This window comes from Charadrius vociferus, unplaced genomic scaffold (assembly GCF_000708025.1).
Source record: "Charadrius vociferus isolate BGI_N301 unplaced genomic scaffold, ASM70802v2 scaffold15, whole genome shotgun sequence".
In the NCBI taxonomy this organism is placed as follows: Eukaryota; Metazoa; Chordata; class Aves; order Charadriiformes; family Charadriidae; genus Charadrius; species Charadrius vociferus.
In genome coordinates this window covers 14,134,814-14,148,020 of record NW_009650064.1, presented here as the reverse complement: position 1 = coordinate 14,148,020, position 13,207 = coordinate 14,134,814, and positions in this window count along the sequence as shown.

Sequence of the window (13,207 nt, the reverse complement as noted above, 5' to 3'; positions counted from 1 at the left end):
ACTGCCAACCTATCTGATCTACACAAATAACACACATAAACGCTCTTATGGTCACCTCTTCCTAACAAAAATGGGTTGAAAGTATTTAGTCAGTCTTAGAAAAAGCAGAATGAAAAAGAACGAAACCAGCTACTCCTGCCACCCGTAGCAATGATGAGCTGATAAATAACCTCACCATATTGTCTTGTCAGGCATATCTAATAGAGATGAAGAAGTCACTAATTAGGGCATTAATTCCACACTGCACTGCAGTTGCAATGCAACCTCCCTTTCATTGACAGGTGCAATACGTGGGTGCAAATTTCTTGGCATCAGCAATCTACTCTTTTGCATTTACATTGCTAAGCAACATCATTACTTTGATTGACTTATGTACAGTACTACACTTTCACCTCTTAGGTACAGGAAGAAAAAATTGATTCCGATTTCAGTGCCCCAGTTTTGCACAGACGTAGTTCCAATGAATTAAGTGCACTTACTCCTAATTTACAGTCATGGAAGAAAAATAATTTTCTTGATTACCCTCCTATTTAGAAAGCTCTAACTCTTTTGAATAAAATAAAGTTACACTGGTCTAGAACTCTCATGACAGTTAGGGGCATAGTTACACGTATTTTTCCACAAGAAGATGGCAGCTGTCCTCAAAGTGTAATGTGAGTTAACTAGGAAAAGGTGATTGACTGATGCTGAGGTTAATTGCTTGTTGGCATGCTAGAAAGCCTATGCTAACAAGTGCTGCTTATAACTAACAAGTGCCAATTATTTCCTTATATTCTAGTACACACTATATTACGCTAGGCACTATCTAAACATCCAGAAGGACCCAGGCATCCCTGCCCTGATCTGATGAGTTAATGATTTAAGAAAACTATGCTGGCTACTGACAAAAATGACTCAGTGCATGTTGCTTATCACAGATGTACAATTCTTCATACAATACGATAACACAAAAAGCCTTTGGTAAAGTTATCAATGCACTGAACATATATTCATGATGAAAGTGTAAAGAGTTCTCTTATTGTAAACTTTGTTTTTTATGTTGCTGGCCAAAAGCTTACACTAACAGATACTGCTTATTATATTATTATTATTAGAAGACAGTGAAATCTTTAACAGTGTTGATATTTTGATCCTGTTTCCACATCTGCGTGTGGAAAAAACCATTTTCTATATATAGTTGGTGACCAAGTGTACCTATGAGCCTGACAAAACTTCCCACCTAATATGTAGATCATTATGTAAAAATATTGCCTAATATTTGTGTAATGCATTCACCTAGCTTGAAAATACGCTGACAGAACTAGAATGCATAACATCATCCATTGTTAAATTGATATTAAATTCATAATTTTGTTCCTGAAGCATCAGTAAATACCAATTTTAATTGCATTAATAAAATGTGAATTATGAAAGTAGGATTGTACTGACTAGTACAGATTTTCGCTATGATAATAATGATTTAAAATAAGATTAAATAGTAACAGCTCCTAAAGAAAGAGGAAGTTAATGTACCGAAAATAATAGTGCAAAGCCAGCCTGCCCCCCCACCTTAGAGAAGTCATCTACCTTGTATCAGTTGGAATAAAACAAGCAAAATTGACCTGAGTAGAGAACCTACCAGTCTTTCAGGCTTTCTTTGCAAGGAATCTTTCAGTGCTTGCTAAAACTGCATGCCTTATCTGTTACACCTTGTATAATTTCATAATAAACATACGTAACGGCATCACGACATAGTATGAAAGTTGAAAGCCTTTGGAAATATATCAATCGTGAAAGCTGGCAATTAAAACACCCTCTTTGCCTTTTCTGACTGTGAAGACCTAGAATGTGTCAAATATGTTGGTAGTCTGTTGAAAAACGTAAAAAGTGCCTAAGCTACAGTTTGATCTCTCCTAGTCGTGCAGTGCAGAGAGTATCTCAGCGTACCACTATCCCAAGAATTCAAAATAACGCAACAAAACATCTCTAGTCATACAGCTTGTTCGGTAGGCACGGGCGTTCCGAACAGGGTTGGGTGAGGTAACCGTAAAAATGAAAAGACTTAAGAAAATCTAAAAATGTTAAAATTGTATTTGCGAACATTGCATCAGTATTCCTAGACTGTTTTAGAATAGATATGTACATTTCTGTACCCATCAAACACTTAATAAAAGATAGCTCCTCTAGGCAATTTGCAAACTATAGTTTCATCTAGATATATGTCAGTGTAAATCAGGAACCTTCAGTTCTCAGTTTTTCTAAACAAGTATGCCATAATCTTTCCTAGCCCTGTTTCCTTCAGACCCTCATAAATTTACCACATTGCTCTGTCTCCTCAGAATGCAGTCAAATTCACAAATATTTTAAAGGTATAGTGAAATACACAGATAGCAAGTCTATCATCCTAGCAGGAGTTAGTAATTTCCTTCACCTGAGGTATATATTTCATTTTAACACATCTTTAATAGACACCAACTAATCATGTTTAAAGGCTACCTCTTTATTATTGCCCCTTATCCATAAACTGCTCTTTTCGCTGACCTTAATATATAAGGTGAAGATAGGCAATTGTTCAATATAAATGCTTACATATATGATTTTGATTTTAGGTTATGTAAGGCAGAAATACTTTGGCTGGACATAGCTAATATTTTCTTAATTTTCAAGTACCATTGTTGAATATATGTGGTTTTGTTCTGAAGCACCTAATACTCCCAGAAATACCAATGACCTAAAATTCAGTGCCTTCATTTTTTTCTATATCCTCTATTTTAAAAAAATATAAAAACATAAAGACATTTATAATTTCAGATGTTTTAAGAATAAAATACTACATGAAATTTATAATATAAAAATTCCCTTTTCCTGGAATTACAGTTTTGTATTTATTGAATGCGTTCACAGGCTCCCTTAGGATGTGAAATGTATGGAAATATATGTGCATTACTAAAGAAAGAACTAAATTTATTCTTTCCCCACATCATGCTCTTCTTTGCAGTAGAGGTTTTTAATTCAACACAGAGCTAGAATGAGATGGAGCCAATTTCCTGGTCTATATGTGTGACAAATGCTAAAAGTGGCACAAGATTAACAAATTAGTTGATGTATATATCTTTAAAGATTTTTTTACTATGTCCCAAATCAAAATGCATGCTTTATTTGAAATGAAGATTTCTTTAGAGTCAAATATTAAACAGGAATCTTATATATTCCTGTAATTTTAAGATGGAACGATGGCAAGGATGACAACTAAAGAAAAGCAACCTGAAAAAAATTGTATAAGGTGGCTTTTCTGGCACATCACTCTAACAATAACAACTTTTAGTGCTATAAATTGTGTGTTTAGTGATTAAATCTGATATTTTAATGAGAAATTTGCTGTGGAAAAGTTAATTATTTCAGTGCACAAGTGTTTCTTTTGTACATGAATATTGACAACATATTAACTACCAAAATATGAAAGCCTTTCTTGGTAAGCCATGTGTCAGATAGAAGCTTTTTTTTAAAGTGAGTATGGAGGGATCTACATTATAGACATATGTGTCATTATAGAAAGGTTTCTTTATGATGGTTTGAAATAAAAAGTATGGAACTTGACCTTTTTAGCTGACATAGTAATCACCTACTTGATGTAATCCAGATATCTAACACCAAACAATAAAAACATCTGTGACAACAAAACCATGTAAAGCTTGTGGAATTATTTAATTTAAAAAAAAAAAAAAAAAGATAGCAATATTTAATAATCAGATAAGCCTGGATTGGTTCTTCTTACACAAAAAGTTTTGCGCTTTGCAAATGCTAGTTTTAAAGGGCTATTAACTTAGACGTGAAAGCTTTTTAAGCTCTCATGCATATGTTTTGGAGTTACCTCATACATTCTGCTTTTAGGACCTTGTCATAGTCCACCTGTTTTGCTTTTGCTTAAATTACATCAAAATAAAAGCTTTCTTTAGAGAAAAAAAAAAAAAATCCTACATTTCTACTGACTGTATCCAAACATGATAATATGCTTAAAATTCAAGAGGAGCCATATTCAGGTTGCATGTCTCAGTCACCCAATCTCCCTTTCACATATCTGTTCATGTTGACAGACTGTGTCATAATACATCAACAGAAAGATCAGCATAGAAGAACAAAAATTCATCGCCTGACAGCAAGAGGAAAACTGATTTCTACTATTAAATTAGCAAAAATATACCAATACTTCACTACCAATAAGGACACGACAGCTAAAAGCATTCACCATATTATAATTCTGAATGAGCATTGGGAATTTTTTGTTTCAATAATCTTTAAACACTAAAAAGGGGGGGAAGAAGGTGGATTCTAGGATGTCTATATCTTTACAAGCAAAGAACTGATCTCTGCCAAACTCTGCCATTCTATTTTGGTTCTGTTAATGTTTTAAATATTAGTTCTAAATATTCATTTAATTAGAGAGCACCGAGCGCTGTTTTTGTAGTATTCAATTCTGACAGTGGCTCTTTCTTATGAGGTCAAGGAGACACGTGGAAAATGCTCTATATCAATAGAGTGCATCAGCTTCTTTGTATCTGAGAATTTCTACTCATGTAAAAAGTATTCTGATTCTCTCATTGCTAGATACAATTTTAATATACTATATTGAGCAGTGGTGTTTCGCTAGGAATTTAACAATACCTGGAATAAATAATGTCTTTTGCAGCCTGGGGCAACATCTGCCACTTATGCATTAATTCTGCCCCTGTTTGAACACTCTACAACATATGCACTTCTCTTTTGTCTGTTATCCTAGAGTTGTGTTATTCCCAAATATTGACATCATCTACTTTTATCAGCACTAACTGCTCTGAAGCTTCCTAGTCTCATGCTCAGCTCTATTTCTTTCTATTGATTATCTTCCTCACTCCAGCAGGTAGCTAGCCAGCGAGGCTGTCCTGAGAAATAGCTTCCAATGACTTTATACGCACAATTTACACGGAATTGTTTAAAGAAGATATTAGCCTCAATACAAATCAGTGAACCTCATTTAGTCAATACCGCACAATTCAGCTGTTGGCACCCTGTCACATGTTAGTCTTTAAAGTCAACTACCATACCCAATCTGCACATTAGCCATAGTATTTAGTTTCATATTAAAATGAGGCTAGTTTTTCACTTTTCTTTTTGAAATCTATTCAATATACTTTTTACATCACCTCATTGAACCATATGATAGTAATATAATTTTAAGTATAAAAACCTGAGATTAAATGCTTGATTTTTGACAGTGTCCTTAAATATAATAAATTCAAAGGGAAATACTGTTAAGTTAAAATGGAGTGTTTTTCATTAAGTCCAATCAAATGGTAGACAACAAAGGATCTTTTATTTGAGAATATGAAGTGAAAATGAAAACCAGAAAACCTTTACTAAGAAAAGGTCTAGCTAAATTATGTTGGAAGGAGGTCTCCAGATTGAACCTGGGTGTTTCTTTTGCTAAAAATGAATTAAACTAAGATGCACTATGGGAGAATAACTTACAAAGAAGGAAAAGCTAGTGCTTTATAAAGATGAAAACAGGGCCTAAATACAGTTAAGTTAGAATAAAAACTACAAAGAAAGATCAAATATTAAAAAAACCCACCCTTACTGTAACACCTAAACTATTCTTTTATCATCAGGACAAGGAAATTTGGGGGAATTTTTTTTACCCCTTTTGCATTCCACAGCAGGGCTCTAAAACCCTAGTTGAACATTTATACGAAAATAATCTTTTACTTTTAGCCTACCAGACTATGATCTAAACCATGATTTAGACTACATCTAAAAGATAGAAGAAAAACAAAGTATACGTGCTTATCCCTGAATCTGTTACTTGAGGAATAAGATAGCTTTTCCATTGTTTTCAATCTGTATTAGATTCACATGCTTTACTGTATTTAGCACATCCATGACGTTTATACTAAAATTTCCGTGTTCATCCTTTGGCAGCAGGATAAAAATAGGTATTTTTCCTAATTTTTGGAAGAAAAATATGTGGGTTTGCTGTATTTGGCAAAGAAATGTTTAAAATGCATAGACAACCTGCAAGGATTCATGGCTATTATCTTTTGTAGGGGGCAAAGAAAAGAGGTCTGACAGTATAAAGACCAAAAAGAAAAAAAAAAAAAAAACACCAACAAAAAAAACCCAACAAAACAGAAGTCCCTGCTTTATAATACGTGTTTGATATTTTCAAAAATGCAAAAGAAAAAATGCAGAATCCTTTTTAAGTCCTGACAAGCGGCCGTCTGGACTTACCGAGACACATCTAAATGCTTTTGAGGGAAGGTAAAAACTATGTAACTAGTTAGCCACTGGGAATATCGATATCGGGCAATAGGCTCTATTCTAAATGTTGTTAATTTGAATATAAAAATAGAAGCATTTTGCATGACCTCTGCTCCCCTGCTCTTTTCCCTTTAAAGCTCAGTGAGTGGTAGCTGAGGTTCTGAACCCCAGGTAGGAGAGAGATGCTGAAAGATGACCAGTGTGGCCTTCCTAACACATCTTCGTATGCGCACACACACACTCTCTCACTCACATACACACATTTATCGCAACCTGACGCTCACAGAAAAGCCTTTTCCCTTCTCTAAGATTCTACAGAGAATATTTCAGACACCAAAAGAAAAAAAAAAAAAACCACTCAGTGAGGACAGAAATAGCTGCATATTCAGGCAGCGAAAAGGCAGGTGTGGTATGGGAATCCCCGGTGTTTGTGTCTGCTGCTCTGCGTTTGCTGTTGAAGGATCCAAGGGCTATTTTCCATGGGTCTAAATATGTTTAGGATAAGTGCACTTGGAAAGAGAAATCTTCCAGATACTGTTCAGTCTGTTTACTTGGGTAGATCTGCTTATTTAAAAATAAAAAAAAAGTTACGCTGTCCTTCAGCTGCTGTTTTCTGTGCGTGTACCCACCCACTATTATTCTCTTCCAATTACATTACTAACATAGATGCAAATTCTTTTACTTATTTATTGTATAAATTACATCTTGGGAAATCTTACAAAATGTTCATATGCATTCAGGACTTTACAGTTCTACTATAACATTTCCTGTAAAAAGATAGTATGAACCAGTAATATGTTAGTACTCACTTCAGTCATGTCTTATAAGGATTGATAGATAGAATTGTAGTTGGAAATATAGTTAATTGGACATTTATTTCTAAAAATCCTGGTCCTTTAAAGCTAACTCTGTGTTATATACTAATATGTAATAAATATTCTGCATAAGCAAGTGTAGCAAAATAGTAAATAAGCACACGATGAGCAATACAGCTTTTTTAGGAAGATACAGCATGGACAGTAAAACAACGTATGCATTCTTACAGTTTACAAAGTCAGGTTTATATAGCTATTTTCATAAGGAATTAAAAATTCCTTAATTGTTATTACCTGTGTTTTCCTTCATTGTGACAGGAGAAAAAAAAACAAAACAAACAAACACAAAATTTCTTACCATTGTTCATCCTACTTATGCTCATTATTAGACATACGTGGATTTACTATGTGCTTAAGTTAAGCTATACCAGTCACCTTTTCCGTACTGTCTTAAAATGGTAACTGGGCTTGAAAACAAACCTAGGAAGTAGATTAGTACTATTCAATATTTAGGAGAAAAGACAACTTTTCTACTTGAAATTTGACAGTATTTGTAGCCTAAACGTGTATTATTTCATTTCTGTAATGGAGATATTTAAACTTTCAGATATCAGGATTTCTTTAAAATAGGTCCTCACTACACACAAAGGTGCACATGAATGATTTACAGTCAAGTTTCCTCAGCTATTTATGTTGAGAATATACTATTAAAAGTACCTAATGGGAAAAAAAACATTAATTAAATAACATTTTCTTCCCCCAAAAAGCATCATTATTAAAATAAGATTGTGTTATTTATCAGTAGGCATTGTTAGTTTCTCTGCTTGATTAGCTTTTGATTAATGCTCATAAATTTAAATTCAGACATACTTAGCCTCTTTGATTTTTAGACAGATGTCAGTCAGCATTAGTGTATCAATTTTTCATCAGAAAATAGAAACGCGTGTTAAAACCACTTTAACAAACATGGAATCTCTACATGGGACCATATTATCAAATGCTAATTATATCCTTAAGATAAGCATTAACTAAAAAAAAAAATAATCAAACAGTTTACAGCCCATGTAAATCTCAACTGGACAAAAAACTGCCTACTTTGCTTCCCACTTTCCTTCTTTGGTCCCACAGGTGTTTATGCAGTACATGGAAATGTTATAAAACTATTAAAGACACTTTAATTAAAGATATTCTCCTGGCACGATTAGTTGGGATAAATCTGTTAGCATAACTATCCAGCAACCAGAGGCTGTATGCCAATTCATGTTGTATAGTTTTAAAAACACGTATGTAGCATCTTTTTTGTGCCTCTGTGTGTGTGTGTTTGCGTGTTTGTTTGTGTAAACCTCATTTCACCACCACTGAGAGTGAGAAACAGAGAGAGAGAGAGAGAGAGAGAGAGAGTGTGTGTGTGTGTGTGTAGCCTAGTGAGAAAAGCGAAAGTGAGGTCTGAGGGTGGAAATGAAGGGCCTCACCTTTTGGAAGAGCCCTACTAGACTAAAGTCCTGCCCTCCAGTTTGAGAGAGGGGGGTGGGAAGGGGCACTACATGTGAAAAAGGCCCGAGGCTGCAGCCCACCGAAGTCACTTGTAGTTAGCAAGTGTGTTTTCAAGGAAAGTTTTAGATATATGCTGCTTCAAGTCCTTTGAGTCATATTAAAGGGATCACAGCCCCACAAATCAGGGTTACTAATAAGAATACCTTTTGGGGTTTAACGTTAAGTGGCAAACCAGACTCACTGTTTCATTGGAATTCTAAAGATAATTCTAAAACGATGCTCAGCTGGTGTAATATGTTATTTTGTGTTCACAAGATGAAGTGGAATTTAAATTTTAAAAAGGGGAAAAGATTTTGAAGAGTTTTGTGGAAGGCCTATTTAGCTTCCACCTAATTTAAAAATTAGTCTTGGTTGTATTCTCACTTCATCAGTCCTTGAATCAAAATTCCAAATCAGAATCTATTATTTTCTTACCCATGTTAAGCAACATTAAGTAGAGTGAAAGGCTTTTATTTATGTTGAGGAACCAATCCTACAGTTTTCACAACAGAAAACCACCCTTTGGAGTCAATAGCAATTTACGTAATTTATCTTAGTATGTACGAAGCTTAAAGGCTGTAAGCCACAATGCAAATTCAGTATTTAACATATTTCTACAAAAAAAAAAATAAAAAATAATAATTTCATTTTCCAACATTACTAAATACCTTTCCTTAGATTAGATTTCCCTGTGTTTTGGAAACACACCTTGCAATCTCAACGTTCCTTCTCTCCCTCTTTCTCCCCCTACCTCTCGCCTATACCATTTTGATTTTAAATTTGCCAGAGCCTATTTAGTTTATAAATAACCTTAAACTGTTGAACTGTTCGCTAGTTTATTTGAACAGGAGACAGTGTTATTGAAACGAATCTAGTTAACAAGATAATTAGCTTTCGCAATATTCCTCGGAAGGCTGGAAACCAACAGTTCATCACTGCGCTATACAAATAACAGCGTGTAATTGTTAAGCCTACGCTTAAGAGTGGTTCTATCCAAACCGACTGGTTGCATTACCAGCAAAGGTATTGTTTTCAAAAAGTATCCAAGGGCCACCGAAAACTGATTAATGCACTAGAAGTGGAAGAATGAAAATATTTTCCAAGAGTAAAAACGTAGGGTACTGCTGGGGTTGAAAAGATGGGGCTGGAACCAAGAAAATCCTTTTTCTTGCTTCCACAAAAGGCTTTGGGCCTAATTATTTTTAAGTATAATCCAGCCAACATCTTCTCATGCTTAGCTGCACTGAGTGACACTATTTGTGATGCCCAGTCTGCTGAAACTGAGCAGGTTGCTGTCAGTTTAAAAATGACTATAATAAAAGTGACCATGAAGATGGATCTTGTGATTTTGCGTTTCTAATCAGTCATCTGTGAAGAACACTTTTGCTTTGATTCAGCAGACTGGTGACAGCCATGATTGATAGTGCATGAGGATGAAAAAAGGTTATTAACTGTCTTCCTATTAAACTCAATGTATTACCCCTCTAGGTGCATCTCATACTTTAACTTAAAGTACTTACTCAGGTAAGGTCAAGAATGAACTCTATAAACACAGTATCCATCCTGTTGTAGATGAACCAGGAACTCCAATGTTAAATTTTGAAAGTTCAGCACTAAACCGTATCTGAATCCTGCTACCTTAATTACTGTGCCAAAGCCCAAAACGGAACAGAGCTTCGTATGCATCTAAATATATAGCTACACACAGATATTTTGGGGTGAAAAGGGGACAGATCAGTTGTTTCTGTGTGTTTGTGCATAGACACATACACACACACGTTATGTTTCACTTATTGCAATAGTCCCAAAATAAAAGTTTGACTAATGTTATGTTAACAAAAGAAATGTGGAAGGGGATATGAAGTGTCTGTGGGGCTAAAGTATAAATCTTACACAGAAAACAGCATTTTACCTGCCGGTAGTTAACTTCCTTATTAACTGGATCAGGTGCAATTTTAATAATTCATGAAGGCTTCCTATTAAAAGCAAATTCGAATGTTTTAGCATAAATGTAAAAATAGCTATTTGTTGCCTTACAGCATGCGTTAGTTTCAGTTTTTATTTAATTCTTTTTACTGACAATTATCAGTCAATACTTACAACTATCTACTGAAAAAGAAAGAAAAATGGCACATATATGCAGTTTTAAAATTATTATTTGGTGGAAATACTGATTCCTAGGGTACTGCTAATTTCTAAGGATGTCTCTGTAAAGAGATAGTTTTAACGGAGTGTAAAGATAAAAGAGTGGAATACCTTTCCTGCTTTCATTGTTATTACTGGCACCAGAAATTAACTGAAAGGGGAAAGTTGTCCATATTGTGCAGGCAAGTTAGCATCTTTTTAGATTCACGAGTTTATCTTGGGAGTAAATATTAGAAAATCCTGTGATCAGCTGTTTAGAATTAGGTGTTTCACAAACAATTCTTCATAAGCAATAGCATTTTAGATTTTGTAATTGATTTCATCTTTATGCTCAAATTTCAGATGCTCTTTGAATTTGTTTATGCATATCTTACAATCATTTTCTGTTAAAAGTAAGCAGACCACAGGATCAAAAATCCTATGTCTCTAACGACAGCGTGCACACTGTCATCCGAAGGAATGTACATACACACTTGTTTAAAATAAGCTCTTTCCACATCATATACAAGATCTCTCCCAAAATACATATATTCCATATTTGTCTTTCAGAGTATTAAAACATGCTCTTAAATTTAGTTTTGTAATAGTCTTTCATTTCCTCTTTTGAATTATATAAAAAATATATCTGCACTCATTAAAATCATTTCAGAGGGAAGCAAGAATATTATTCCAAGCTAGATCATTTTGGAGAAAGAAGGAAAAAGTATACCTCTGTCTTGACTATTCTATAATGTACTGTCACACATAAAGTCTGCAACATAAGTGTGTATTTTAATTTTTTCAAGGTGCTGTTGAATTTCAGTAGTTGCTTTTATTTTTAAACAAAATTTTTAAAAAGCATTTGTAGTGGGTTAAAATGAATTCAGAATAAATATAATCTACCTACTGTGATGATGCTACCTCACAAGAAATGTTAAACAATCCTCTGGTAAGATCTTTATTTCTGGAAAGTGTGTTCCTTTCAGGTGTGGACTTGGGAATAGGCACCAATTTTCCCTTCAGTAACATTTCTGCTTTATAATAAATTGCAATCCTGTTGTAGCCCCGTGTGGATTTACAACTGGCAGGCTTTCTCTCTGACAATTTGGGGTCACTGTAGATATAGGTGAGCAATAATTTCAGGGGTGATGGAAATATTGACAGGATTTAACAGTCTAAGTTCCTGGGCAAATATTTGTAAAATGTACATTTCTACATTGGGTTTTAGTTAATAAGCCTTTTGGATGATATTGTTTGCCTTGTTTGTGGCTTGTATTGTGTCTGAAACTATCTCAAATATTCATTTCCATTTGCGCCTGTGTCGGTACTGCGAAACGTTTAAAGTAAAAGCTACCGTTCCTCCCTGAAGCAAAGCAGAAAGTTATAGCTATTAGAGGCTTAGTTCAAAAAATGTATAGTGTGCTTTTAGCAAACCAGAATCATATAAGCTAGGTGACAGCATTTGTTCTGGGTAGCCTTATAGGTGCCCCAAACAGGTAAAGCCATTTTATCAGATCTCGCACCAAACGGCAGCGCTGACAGTAGCGAGAGTTTCTGACAATGGGCCAGATCTACAGTTACTCACTCAAGAAGGGACTGTCAGTATCGGGCCATTCTGTTCGCTTCGGATGTGTCACCTATAGAGAAAAAGTGAATCTAAACATAACTTCAGCGGTATGTAAAACAGCGAAAATGTTTCGGTCAGCATGAATGAAATTAATAAATAAGACTTCTTCCCCCAGCTTCTTAAAAAGAATTGTCACACGAACAAAACAGAAGAACCCAAATAACGAAACAAAGGGCAGGGTAGGGCCATTTAACCTGGAACAATCATTTCCTCGGGTTAAGGTTTATTTAAAACCCAGAGCAGGCCTGAAACGTCAACTCTCGTGGTACCCTTTGAAATGCTCTTTTATTCCAGCACTCGCGACGCACACGAAAAGCAAATCCTGCAATAAACTGCAGGCTAAGTGCATGTGGCCCAACCAGGACCATACAAAGGCGACACACATAGCATGTGTCACAGCCAGCAGCACATGAGTGACTTCGCCAGGGGGGATCCCTCGTCTAGATCCCACTCCAGACAGTCAGGGCACAACAAGGAAAAAGGCCAAAGAAAAGGAAGAAGCAGGGGGGGAATGAAAAGCGGAGTAAGAAGAACCAGACCCCAAACCCCACCTTCTGCCCCCTCCCCGCGACAAACGAGGGCAGGTAGACCCGCTGGGAAAGCTGACCTCCTCCCCGCGGAGGGCACGCAGCGCGGATGGGAATCTGCGCCCTCCAGCGCGGAGCTGCGCGGGGCGCGCTTCTCCCGGCGCGGAGCCCTCGCACCTGCCGGGCCCGCGGGAGGGGACGACACCCCCCCACATACACACATACACACACACACATCCCCCCCTTTCCCCGGGCGCTGCCTGCCCCGGGCCGCCCCCGCCGCAGGCGGAGCTGCTCCCCCGCGCCCG